This window comes from Chrysemys picta, chromosome 2 (genome assembly GCF_011386835.1).
Source record: "Chrysemys picta bellii isolate R12L10 chromosome 2, ASM1138683v2, whole genome shotgun sequence".
Lineage (NCBI taxonomy): Eukaryota > Metazoa > Chordata > Testudines > Emydidae > Chrysemys > Chrysemys picta.
Genome location: NC_088792.1, coordinates 180,694,180 through 180,708,344, shown reverse-complemented (window position 1 = coordinate 180,708,344; position 14,165 = coordinate 180,694,180). Strand labels below are relative to the sequence as shown.

Below are 14,165 nucleotides of genomic sequence, written 5' to 3'. Positions count from 1 at the left end.
CAGTAGTGTCACTGTGGGTGCTCCACATCAGGATATACCCGTGCCCATGTGCTCTTGATCAGAAATATTCGTCAGCAGCATCTGCAAATCCTTGCTTGTGCCCTAGAAAACCTTGTGCCCCAATATAAGGGTACATAAAAAGAGGTGGACCACTACCACTTCAGCACCTTTTCAACAACTAAAGAGGTTATTTATCTTGAACAGTGAACAGTAACTGGAGTTCTTCGAGACGTGCATCCCTACAGGTGCTCCACTAGCTGCCTTCTTTCTCCTCTGCCTCCAAGTCCCTTGCTAGACCTTCATGACTGAGAAAGAACTGGAGTGGGGGCAGGGTCCCCCTTCCCTAGATACCCTTATACTAGGGCACAAGGGTGTCTAGGGCACAAACATGGACAATTCTAACAAAAATCTCTGATTTTGTGCATGGGTGCACATATCTTGACATGGAGCACCCATAAAGACATGACTTGAAGAAGAACTAGGAGGATACTGGGAAAGGAAAACTATATGGATTACATTGCACCAGGGTTAAAAAAAAACCACACAAATAAAAAGACATCACACTGGCCTGAAATAATTGCAGATCCAATATCTTATGGTCCACAAAGGGCTAGAAACAAATGAACGTTTTGTATCACTTCTTTTTCTTAGCGTATGCGCAAGGTGCCTCAGGTGGCATGTAACCAGGATTCATCACCCACTTTACTCTGTTGGGTTGGCTCATTAGCTTCCCTGGCCTGGGCCGGGTACTGAGAGGGATCACGACATGAAAACTGGGAATATCAGATAGTCAAGATAGGTTGTGAGATCATAGACTCATACAATCATAGAAGATTAGGATTGGAAGAGACCTCAGGAGTCTCTTCCAGGAGGAGATATCAAACATTAGCAGAGCATTAAATTGATTCAACATCTTCCTCTTGCACTAGCTGAATTCTGACATGATTTTTATCACCTGCTATCTGAAGAAAAGTTAGATCTAGAAAGCAATGCTTTTTACCACCTGAAGGCATGGAGGAAACCTAAGCAATCAGATGGCATAAAGTAATAATCTTTAGCAGTTTGCAAAGATTCTTAGTGATTGGACTAGTATGAATGCTTTCAGGACTAGTACAATTTTCCAAGCAATAGCCCTAAATCACTGACCAAAGAGGAAATATGTTGATTCCCAGCGCTAAGCCTGCTGATTCCAAAACAAACTTATAAATCAGTGTCCATGGGCCTGCTATGCTCTCCTCCGCTCTGCAGCAAGGAAGGGCGCAAACGTGTGCAAATACCATCCAGATTAGTCCAAGCAATATGAAAAAGAGGGCGGGAAAGGGATACATTGTGCATATTACCCTTCCCCGCCACGCTGAATGCAGACCCCTGTAATCTCACTGTAGGGTTTTGAGCAGCATAGCTGGATGGGGCAGAGGAACACAGAGGATATGGCAGACGCCAAACACATTTTCCCCTTCAGCCACCTGATGTTCCAAGCTGATGACCTGCTCTTCCATCTTCTCGTTACCGTTCACGGTGCTGTTTTTGTGTGTCTTCTTGGAGCTGAGCAGTAACTGTTTGCACTGGAAATCCTCCTGATTGTTAAGGCTGCTCCTTACAACAAGAACGTCAGCTCCGTGGCTTTTTAACTCCCCTTTTTGAGAGCTGAGTAATGCTCAGAGATATTAGTGGCAGTCATGCTGCTTGAAGAAGGGGGAGTGAAGGGCAATAGTGCATCAAGATGCAGGCACGCCATAGAGATGTCCCAAGATCTGGGGGGTTGGTGTTGGAATTCCTTGGTGGTTCTCATGCTCTGCACGGGCCTGATACTACATTTCCTGCCCCTTCCACACCATGGCTAACCCTTGCCCCATGAGAGAACATAGCAATTCATCCATGCCCTCAACTTTGCAGGTTTCTTATAGTAATTTTTTGTCTCCAACACCTGTATGCAGAATGGAAGAAACGGTTTGGTATTTCTATTTGGAAAGGAGGCCACAGGATTTTTTAATGATTATTTATAGTATTTTCAGGGATCACAGTTTTACAACTGTACCGTATTTTCACCCTTACTCAATACAAAAATGCAGTCATTCCTTTTGAATGCGAGCAAAATAAAGGCCTGGAAAATGAAGAACAAAGATGAAAGATGAGGCTCTTCACTGCAATTCATATTTAAACCCTCTTTATTTAGGAAATGTTAAAACAAAACAACACAAAGTAGCCTGAGTGACAGAAGTGCTGATTTTGCTGTTATTCAAATATTGATGCATCATTCATAGCTCTGGTTCAGAAAGGAGACTTTATTTATTGTTTTAACTGCACCAGTTTAGAATGTCACCAACAAAGCAGTTAAGCCAGCCAAAATATTAAAGATAAAATAAAATTAACAGACCTCTGTAAGAAGTCTGATATTCCAGGTGAAGATTTTTAAAATATATATATAATTGAAAGGTACCTATTTAACATAAAAATACTACTGCAGACTGCTGTAAAATCTGATTACTGATGTCAGTTCTATAACAATAAGAGATTGTACAGGCATTTTCCTACAATCCACTATATTTTATACAATACCTTTCTTTTTACAGGATCGTATAATACAGTCTCTGATTCCCACAAATACTCATGCATGTGAATAACTTTAAACATGAGAAGCCTCATTGATTCAACTGGGACTAATCATTTGCATGAAGTTAAACACACGCATACATGTCTGCTGGATAGTGTTTGCTCGGGTAGTTAATTTCAGAAACAGAAGTACACTACATATTTTTGTTTTTTTCTCTGGATTTGCCATTAAAATCGTATGTTATTTTTACTTACACCCACCCACTCACCTACACACACACACACACACACACACACACACACACACACACACACACACTCACTCTCTCTCTCTCTCTCTCATCTATCAATGCAGGTTAAAAAGACATCCTGAGATTCAAAAGTTAATAATGATTACATTAATTACAATAGAATTTGTGCCAAAACATTTTCTGTCACTTACCTCAAATCATCTGAGAGTGTTTCAAGATGCAGTTGTAAGTCTCCCTTTTTCCCCTCAGCACACTAGACATTGCAGCACTTTTTTCTGATGTCTTGTATTAAAACTTTTCCATTGTGCTCCAGGATACTTAAATAAAAACAAAACAAGAAACACTCAGAATGAAAATGTCACTTCAAGTGGTTGGTAGGTGGCTCAGGGGAAATCCCTGACCTTTCTCCAATGTATATTTTATTTCCTAAAGCAACTGTGTTAACTACCCAGAGTAGAAGCACTCTGACGACTGTTCTGTAGGTTGCACTTTTTCCCCCCAGTTGCCTTAAACAAATGTAAAGTATTTTTAAAAAATCATGTTCTCTGGTACACTATATTGTAATATAGTATGGTCATTAATGAACCAATGAGTACCTCATTCAACAGAATACAAAATACAGAATACAAAAAGGAAAGAACCACTGTAGCTGCAAATCAGAAAAATGTGTTGTGTTAAATAACAAACTGCTACAGTAGATAATGATCATTCATGATTATTATTTAAGGAAGCTTTATGTGAAGTTTGATTGACTGCCTAAAGATCTACACTGTTCACTTTGTCACATTCATCTTTTTTAATACCCTAATATGTGGGAAAATATCAGACCAGACAGTAAATACGTACAACAATATTTTGGAATTTACAGAACACAAGACAGACTGGCTGAAGGAGGGAGGAAAGAAGGGTGGGAGGGTGAGTGAATAAGTGAGAGAAACTGCTGACTCTCTGATTTGATACAATTTTGATATTCCCCACAGTCACCAAAAAGGCATGAATGTTTTTGATTTTAAAGTAAGAGATTAAGAGTTACATCAGCATGCTCAATCTCCTCTTGATTGTCGTAAAACAACAGATCATGTTTACCCTCATGTACAACCATTTATGACAGGGATGCATTTGGTCCAGTATTTAAGGTTTAAGCTGTCTCTTGCAGTATTAAATGACTTAGTGCTTTGAACCAGCACTGAGTTCATTTTCTCTTTGAGAACCCTTCATCCCATTTCGCAATCCCCTTTGGATTCTGGGCATGTTAGTTATTGTTTTATAAACAAATTTTAGAACTGTATTTGGAATTGCTATACAAAATGTATAGCTAAATTCTCCCCTCAGTTACACCTGTGAAACCCCTACTGAAGTCAAGGAAGTTTCACAATGTGATAGAGGACAGAATTTGAGCTTATGTGTATTTAAGCCAAACTGTTTGTTTGCTTTTTTCCTGCTATGTCAGACAGGCAGCACTGAATAATTTTTTCCGTTGTTTTTAATTAAGAAGCGGAGTCATTATCCACGTCTCTCTGGGGCTGTGCATTCTTCTGCAAACAAAAAGTAACTTTTCCAAAAGTGGTGAGTGATTCAAAAAGTCAAATCAATGATGGTGCATCTCCAGTTGTAAAAAATACTGGGAACAAAAACTGATGTACACCTCTACCCCAATATAACACGACCCAATATAACACGAATTCGGATATAACGTGGTAAAGCAGCGCTCTGGGGGGGCGGGGCTGCGTGCTCCGGCGGATCAAAGCAAGTTCAATATAACACGGTTTCACCTATAACACGGTAAGATTTTTTGGCTCCCAAAGACAGCATTATATCCAGGTAGAGGTGTACTAAAGAGAGGGCAGAAGTACCCCTAAACCCCTTACTACTTTTATTTTAGTATCCGCACAGAAACGACGTATTTCACCAGTCCCTAAAGCAGTTTACATTACATACAGAACCCCAAACGTCCTGTTTAAGTAACTATAGGCCTTTCCTGCCCCCACTGGTCTCATCTGTGAAGGGCTGATTCACATTGATAAGCATTGATGTGAGTGACTGCACTGACTTCAAGGAGACTACTCTCACTCAGTGTGACTAGGGATTGCACAGTTAGGCCCACTGACCTGTGGGAGCAGGATGAGACCCTTTAAAGCTGAGACCCAAATACTGAAAAGCCTGGAAGTTCAAAGTTAAGGAAGGAAGACAATCTGTCTATGCTTCACCTCACCTTGCAAACAGGATTAATTCAAGACAAAATGTAATGGGCACGAGTTACTGGCTATCAGCTTTTACTATGAACTTCCTGGCTTCCCTCTGTGTTTGTGTCACAGTCTTTGTGTTATTTAAATATAAGGGATGGAAGGTTGTATTTTAAGATCTACAGGAACATCAAATTCTTTTATTCTTACTTTCACCTTTTTCTTTAATTTTTTTAAATGAATAAATAATGTTCATTTAGGGCCAGATTCCCTGCTCTGCCACAGACTCCTTATGTGACCTTGGGCCAGTCACGTAACATAACATCTTCAGACGTGTCCAAGACTTTCAGTGAGATGCAAGCTCCTAAGGCCCAGACCCTCAAAGGTATTTAGACGCCTCACTCTCAATGGGAGTGAGGCGTCTAAATACTTTTGAGGATCTGAGTCTTAGGCTCCTAAATCACTTACATACTTTATAAATGTTAACTTTAATCTTTCTGTGCCTCAGTTTCCCATATGTATACTGGAGTCAGTAGTATGACCTTACCTCGCAGTGAGGAGTTGTGAGGATACACATAACAAAGATTGTAAGGCACTCAGACACTATGGTAATGGGAGCCAGCGCCAAGCACAATGGCTAGGTGATAAATAAATATTATTACTAACAGCAACAATATACATCTAAGTAGGTAAGTGACAGACACTCTTAACACATGTTAAATAGCACCTTAATCAACAAAACAACCCACTTAAGTCCAAAAGACCCCTTGTAGAGCGAGGTGCTACTCAAAATAAGTAACAGTATCAGAATCTGGTCCTTAGAAAATACAAGCTAGGAAACTCTTTGCTGGGTTGTACTTTTATCAGCACTACTGCCTTTTCCAGAGCTCTCTGAGCAAAGCCATCCGTAGAAGGATGAATGGTTTCACAGAACTGTTTTATAGCTGCTTGAATCCAGAAGTTGGAAAAACACCAAATATCGTGAGAAAAAACACCAAATATCGCAAGATTTCTGATAAAATGGTGCGAGTTGGAAACACTGTTAAAGAGTCTTTCTGCTGGATTGCTTCATACTTGCATTTGTCTGAGGGTGTTGTCTGTGCTAAACTGACCAAGATAGTTTTCCATCCCCGGCAATTTGTACTTAATCGTTTTAACATGTCTGACTACAATCAAAACCAACGAAAACCACAACAGTGGAAACAAAGAATCAAGAAAAGAAAGAAATTAAACCCCAGGATGCACTACACAGGAAGAGTTAGATCATGCCTCCCCCTGTGTGACTGCACGGGGGCTGGGAAGAGAGGGTACAGTGAACTGCTCCCCTGCACAAATGCTCTCACACTGACGCAGACAATACATCTCCAAGTCCTGGGGGGGAGAGAAGGGGTAGAGATGACTAGAACTGCCTGCACTACTTACTAGTTCCAGAGGTGATTCTGGACAGGGAATGGGCAGAGCCAGGCTCCACTCCCATGTGCATCAGGATGCAGTCAGGGACAGACTAAGGTAATCCAGAGCCCTAGAGACACCCCCATGCCACACAAGGAGGGAGAAATGGTGACGGCCAGATTGCTCCCCCCAGACAGTGGTGGGAGTGGCAGCAGGGTGCCTTTTCCTCCACTCAAGCAGTGGCAGGGCCTCTCACCTCAAAGAGGTGCTCTGGTGATGTTGATAGCATTAGTTGGCTTCCTCTCTGGCATTAGTGTCTGCTGCTGGTCTTCCCTGCACTGGAGGCTGTCTGCAGACTCAGACGTCTGCTGCACTCAGATTCTAAACATCTTTGCAAATGAGAGGACCAGAAAAATACATTCTTTTTAAAAAGAGACCCTGAAAGCTGCGGTGGTGACTTTATCACATGGCTTTTGCAGCTGTGGCCCTAAGGCACATGCCTGTTGTCTACAGGCCTTCATCCAGCCTTGGCTGGAGTGTTTGCTAATTATGTTAAAAGATGTAGCAAGACCTGTGCTACACTATGCTTCTCCTCGTGCCCAGGCCCATACTTCGCTTGCTTTAAAAAACCTCTGAGTTCCGATACTGGAACCACTGCGCTGCCACCACCTAAATGATTATTGTCTACACCTCCTATCTGGACAAGCTGGTGCCGGAAATAAGGTTCTTTTATAAAACTTCAATATGCACATGAAAAATGATAAACACTATATTTAAACAATTATAATTGTCTGAGGTAAGTACACACTGATGTTACAAAGAGAGAGAGGTAGCGAAATATGTAAAACCTGTGTATGGTCTGCATATTTAAATGTAGGGCCTCTAGAAAAATTAAGAAATGCTGTGTCCCTTGAGATGGATTTTGAAGGGAGCAGAGCAGCTATCAGAGCACACAGCCTTGAGGTTCTTCTCTCTCTTACTCTCTGCCTTAAAAAGGAGCCAACTCAGCATTTAAAGATGAGATCTGTACCTTGAACTCCACCCCACCTGTAGGCTGGCTATGTTAGGCTGGATTTTCAGTAGCATGTGTTTGTTTATTGATAGGTAATTGTCCACAGAGTGAACAATCTAGGTCATTTAGCTATGTTAAAATAGATTTCCCCTCATGCCATGGGAAACAGGTAATTTTAGCAGAAACTTTCTGTAGCATCCTTTGTTACAGGGAACACCAGAGATCATATCATTAACATTCTTCAGCTCTCTGGAGCCGACCAGCCTCCGACCAGCAGCAGCACCACAACTAGCAAGAGAAGATAATGCTTTTAGATGCCAACAAGGCCATTAGTTGCAGTCAGGGAAGCAACAAAAGCCTTAATGTGGAATAACAAGGGCCTGGGTGCTAGAAGAATTGGTCAGATTTAAAAGGACTATTTAAGCCAACCCCCTTTCTTTAACGAGAAAGAGACAGGATACGGAAGTAGATGAAGTTCCCATGTCAGCTGCCATGCCACATATTACTGAGAAGATTTGTAATTGTTAGTGTTTTGTTATTCCCCCATCATCTGTATTTCCACTTCCTTTTCTTCAGCATGAATCACTACACAAGAATTTCAACAAATAATGGGATTGGTAATCAACTCTGTGGATTGCTGACTGTCCAATCCAGGAAACAAGGTTTGTCACACTTGTCAGACTGACTCTCACACGTATCCTACTGGGGTAATAGCACATTTTTTTAAAAGATGTGTAGTATAGCATCAAGTACATACAATATCAAGACAAAAAGAAGAACAGGAGTACTTGTGGCACCTTAGAGACTAACAAATTTATTAGAGCATAAGCTTTCGTGGACTACAGCCCACTTCTTCGGATGCATCCGAAGAAGTGGGCTGTAGTCCACGAAAGCTTATGCTCTAATAAATTTGTTAGTCTCTAAGGTGCCACAAGTACTCCTGTTCTTCTTTTTGCGGATACAGACTAACACGGCTGTTACTCTGAAAAATATCAAGACAATATTTCCACAACACCTCACTATAGTAGTGCCTCAGTTTTCACATCTGTAAAACGAGAATAATGATGCTGACCTCCATTATAAAGCGCTTTGAGATCCACTGATAAAAAGGGCTATAAAAGAGCTAGATTTCATTATTATTAAAGTATAAATTATATTCCTTTTCTACCTCCAAACAACCACAGCCACAAAAACTTGCTTAAAAACAGAACACACTAGTTGGGTAAAAAAATCCTTAACTAATATCTTATTATTATTGACCTCAAATCAGCAAGGAACTTGAGCACATACGTAACTTCAAGCATGTGAGCACTGACTTCAATGTGGCTACTCATATGTTCAAAGTTAAGCACAAACTTAAGGGCTTTGCTAGACCAGAGCCGTTATTTGATAAGCTTCAAAAGTGTGTTTAGCATTGTACAAGTCCTAGAAGATGACATGGTCATTGGCCCTCCCAATGGAAGCTCTCTTTCAAATTTCTCAATACACCCTTTCTTCTCTGAGGCCTACTCACTCTAATCTCCTCACGGTAATATCTACAAAGAAAAAGAAAGAAAGCTAAGACAGAAAAATTAAGAAATACCTAAGACATGGCTTTTACTAACTAAAGCAATTACATGATCTAAGGATTGGTCTACACTACAGAGTTAGGTCAACATAAGGCAGCTTACACTGACCTAGCTCTGTAAGCATCTACACTAAAATGTAGCTCTGGCCAATGTAACTCACGCACTACAGCAACTTAATAATTCCACCTCCTAAGGCGTAGCTCTTAGGTCGATGTAGTTAGGTCAATGCAGTGTCAGTGTAGACAGTGTAGACTGCTTACATCGACTGTTCCTGCCTTTCAGAAGGCATCTCACAATGCCCCACACTGACAGTTCAATCAGTGCAAGCGCTCCTGGTGAGGATACACACTGCCAACACAAGGAGTGTAGTGTGGATGTGCAAAAGTGATTTAATTACTGAAGTGGCTGCATGTCTACATAACTTAAGTCAATATAATTTTGTAGTGTAGACTTGCCCTAATTGCTGTACACTCTTCTCCTCCCTTCCACTTATCCCGGAAGGTTTGCTACCTTCCCTGAGGGAACGTCAGTATATTTTGTCTGTTAAGTGCTAGGTACACTTACATCACTATATTAGTAGCATGTCAATAATAAATAAAATGATGATAAAAATAATAATAAACTCAGCCTTAAAATGGAGAGCACTACCCTGAAATCTAGTCAATTAAAAAAAATAAATAAAAGGCATTAAAAGTAGTTTCAGGTATTATGCCTGCCCCATATTTTGTGGTTTTACAACCACATTTCCCTAGCTTTAACAATGTTCTTCTCTCCCCTGTTGTGGTGTGAAAGATGCACAAAAACATCAAGGGAAACTGACGAACTAATGATTATATAGGGGGAAAACTGTGAAACTGACTATACACGAAGTGCTGTCAAAAGCCCAACCCTAACAAACTGGAAAACAAGAGAGAAATCACTCTTCTCCCCCCTACCCTTCCATTTTAGTAACAGTAAATTTTAAGTGTAATTTACAAAGATAGCCAGCAGAATATTCGAGATAGAAGTATGGTTTTTATATTAGCAGTCTAAGTCTGATTTTATGTCACTTGTCCTGGATATTTCTTTTCAATGTGGATTTCAAGTGCCCCTTCCAAATTTCCTTAAATAGAGCCCCAAAACACTGATATTTCTCCCCCATAATCCAGGTAATGAGAGAATCTTTCCACCTACATAACCAACTATTCTTGCTGGAAACATTCATCCACCAAAAGGGGGAAGAGGTTTGTATGCTTTTTTACCAATGTATTTTCCCTAGCAATAACAACAGCCTAATGCAAATGTTTTCTACCAAGTAGCTAAGAAGTAGCTGGAGACAAACTCCCAAATAGCCCTGAGGTAAGAGGTAAATCAAGCAGAGTTGATCATTCTCTCTGTTCCTCAGTAGTCTTCCCAGTCCGGATTTGTCAGCCATATGGTGACACTAGATAAAATTTACCCCCACGCAGAAGCCAATGCAACACCTGAATCCAATAGGAATACTTATGATGGCCTCACACTACCTGCACAGGCCTTCTGCTGGCTCTCTCCACAGGGGTGAATTAGACCCATTGTTAACAAGGTCAAATGCAGAGGAAGAGTGCATAGAATTCACAATTTCATTACACCAGCAATTTCAAAGGGTCCCTTTTAATGAATGAAAAGGATGAAGGCAGTTGAGAGGCGTGGCATGCTATAAATATTCATCCCCTAGTTGCACAATCCATTTCAAACTAAAGCGAGCTTTTGTTTGTTTTATGATAAAAAGACACTTTTGTTTCTGGATAGTCAATCAATGAGATATGTTATTATAATAGGGTGTATTTTTAAGACACAGCTTAGTGACCTATTTCATCGTCTAATAGCTCGTAGAATCATCTGAAAGACTAAACATTAGGATCCTGATTTTTTTATACCCAACCTCCATGAATGCATCTGTCATTTTGCATCCACTATCAATTGCATGCACAAAGTGGAGAGAATGACCCAGGAGCCAGTGTTTTAGGCTGGGACTCAGAGGACTCAGGTTCAGTTCCCAGCTCTACCACCAACTTCCTGTGTGACCCTGGGCAAGATATTTGGTCTCTCTGTGCCTCAGTTTCCCATCAGTAAAATGGGGATAATAGCACTTACCTGTGTCACAGGGGTATGGTGAGGATTGAGAGGGGCTCAGATACCATGGTGATAGGGCCCTATAAGTAAGTACCTTAGATAGAAAGTTATGGGAGTAGTAGAGGGAAGCTGGATTTTAAAAAGGCCACAAAAATAAAACTAGAAAAGCATGTTGGAATTAAAAGAAAGGAAAACACATGCATCTAACATTTAAAAATTTCAGTGTTTCAAAATGATAGTGCCAATTCTACGAGATTACTTAATATCAAATCTGAGTACAGTTTTACCCAGGCAGATTTGAGCTGAGATTCACTTTCCTTCTGTTGGTTTGAGATATTGCATTTTGTATGTGATTACATTTGGTTTACGTGGATTGAAAATGTAATCTTTCCATTGACCCATTTCTTTAACATGTTCAACTTACTATTGTAATTTGTAATATTATTACATTTCAGCAAAAGAAAGTGGGACAACACTGTTCTTGTGTGAGACAGGAAAAGTGTATCTGTACATCTATGTAGTAAAGAATAGATTAGAATTTGGTGTAGTTGAAACAGAGCAAGTAGGTGTTTGGGGGTTTTTTTGGAGATGAGGTGAGGTAAGGGTTTTTCCCCTGGATTGGCTAAACAGGGTGTTTTTTCTTAATGTGATTCATAACATGAGTTAGATGGGGCAGCGTCAGGAATAGAGTAGGTTAATGGAAAATTCATGATGTTGATGCTTATTGTTATGAACTCCTTTCTGTGTTGTGGCTAATGAAGTTTAAAAATAATAAAACCAAAATTTCTTTTTATGTCTATTATACATTTTTACATACACGCACATGCTCTTATTAACCTTTCACTGGAATGTACCTTAATCTGTACTGTATTTATTCAGACCACTTCCCACAAATTACAGAACATGTCTTATGCTACTGTCATCACTCCAACATAGCTTTAATTTCAAAGGCAACTGGTATAGGTTAAAAATTATGGTGTTCTTTTAAACATTCCGCATGGTACACTCCGTTTCTTTTCTATATCTATAGTCAGTGAATGGAATGCAGCAACACTCTGCCATTGCGACTGGTCTGCAGAAAACGAAAGTAACTTTAAACCAGCCACTTCATAATCACGCACGGCCGTTTGAAGCAAAGCTAAGCAGTGCAACTATCTTTCATTAGTGCAAAACAGACTGAAAAAAGAAAACTCCCAGCTATTGCTTACTGACGCATTACTAAATAAGGCTAATTATTATTTTCTCTCTCAAAAGGAATGAAATAATATTTGTAAAGATGTACACACGCGCATATCCCTCTACACTCACACATGCATGCCTACATGAGTAATTACTTTTATATTTTACACTATAATGCATTTTACACCACACTGCATACACACAAACGTCATATATATTTACATGCAATATAAACTGGAATAATTCATCAATTTGTATATAATTTAAAGACTTGAGCACAGAGCCTTGAGCACTTCTAAAAGCGAGAAGGGACCAGTATGATCATCTAGTCTGACCTACTGCATAACCTAGGTCACAAAATTTCACCAAGGAATTATCCTTCCCTGCTATGCAAGTAGATAATTTGCAGTAGAGCATATCTTTTAGATAGACATCCAATTTCAACGTAAAGACTTTAGCAATTTACCACTTTCCTGGGCCTATCTATAGTTAACACTGTTTCTAATTAACATTTTTTAAAGAATGAAATAATTTTACATTAAACCATTTTCAGAAAGTGAGCGGTTTTCTTCCATCAATATGACCAAATCTATTTAAGAGTTTGTGAGCATGTGAATGTTTCAGTGAGAGTGTACACATTAGTATTACAAGAATACATTAAATACATTTTTCCTCAGACATGGCACTTTAGAAGCCACACCCTTTTTATAATTCTGTCTATACATTTTATAAACTACTCTTAATACTCTCTATTTAAAATAGAGAGAATACATGGTGGCTGATCAGTTCCCACAATCATGAGATACAAATATGTTTGTTAGAGAATTCTCTGCATTCTTTCTGGGCTCTCAACAGTTACTCTTTCTCTCTCACACATACAAACACCATTCTCTCCATTTTATATCCCTTCAACCTTCAAGACTCACTCACCATTTTCTTTGGCTAGGAGGGCAGGTGGGCCTCTTTTCAGAGCCAGTCAACATTGTGTGTAGGACTGGGGCCTAAAAGAGCACTTGCACACATAACTTTAAGGATGAGAGGGTGGGGCAACTGACATCAGTAAAGTTAAGCATGTGCAAATGCAGGACTGTGGTCCACACCACACTAGTCAGAAGAGTCACTGTTAACTCCTTGTCCAGAGGGGCTGAGCATGGTGTCTCCTCTGCTCTCTAATCTCCTGCTACTTCAAGGAGCAAGAAGCCAAAACAGGAAACTGAAACAGAAGGCCCAAACAATGCAAGTAGGCCACCACATTAGTGTGGCACACAACTTCACTTCTCTTACTAATACTTCCTGTTTCAGGTATTTGTAATATCTTTTTCCAAGACCATGCAGCAGCTGCCAATTACTACTAGAACTTGGTATGCAATAGCTCATGTATATGAAAATGTTCAAGGGCAACAATATACATAATTCAAACAGATTTGTGAGAATCTATCTGATTTCAGCTCATTAAAGAAGTCCCAAGCACCTCTGTCTTCTGCCTTAGCAGTTTGTCTTTGTCTTCTGGAAATATTTTTACCGACTACACGGAGTTGTTTATGTATTTTGAAAATATAGATTATCCCATTAATCATTCATTATATGACAGTAAACTGAAGTTACTGCAATTATAGAACTTCACATGCTCATAATGTATACCTAAGGCAAGCAGAGTATAAAATGAGGTTATCAAATAGTAACTGATTTAAAAAGCCAAAACTTGGACTCAGGGCCGGCTCTGGCTTTTTTGTCGCCCCAAGCAAAAAAAAAAAAAAAAAACTTGCGGCGCGGCCAGAGCCAGGGTGCAGGGGGGGACTCCCTGCGCTGGTGCCCCGGCTGGGGGGGGAGAGAGCAGGGGGAGAGAGAGAAGGGGGCAGCCAGGGCTTCAGTGGGGCGCTGTCAGCGGCCCCAACCGCCGAGCCACCTGCCGGGAGGGCTCCGTGCCGCAGTCGGC

At 40.2% G+C, this 14,165-nt stretch overlaps 1 protein-coding gene across 32 annotated transcripts in view; it reads right to left on the bottom strand.

Annotated features, from left to right (window-relative positions):
• The window catches only part of ATXN1 (ataxin 1), a 271,002-nt gene that overhangs the window by 197,168 nt on the left and 59,669 nt on the right, over nt 1–14,165 (bottom strand). For all 32 annotated transcript variants that reach the window (XM_065585035.1, XM_065585036.1, XM_065585044.1 and 29 more), the window contains one exon: nt 2,996–3,121. The gene's annotated coding sequence lies outside the window, so the exon portion shown is untranslated. The remainder of the gene's footprint in view (nt 1–2,995; nt 3,122–14,165) is intronic.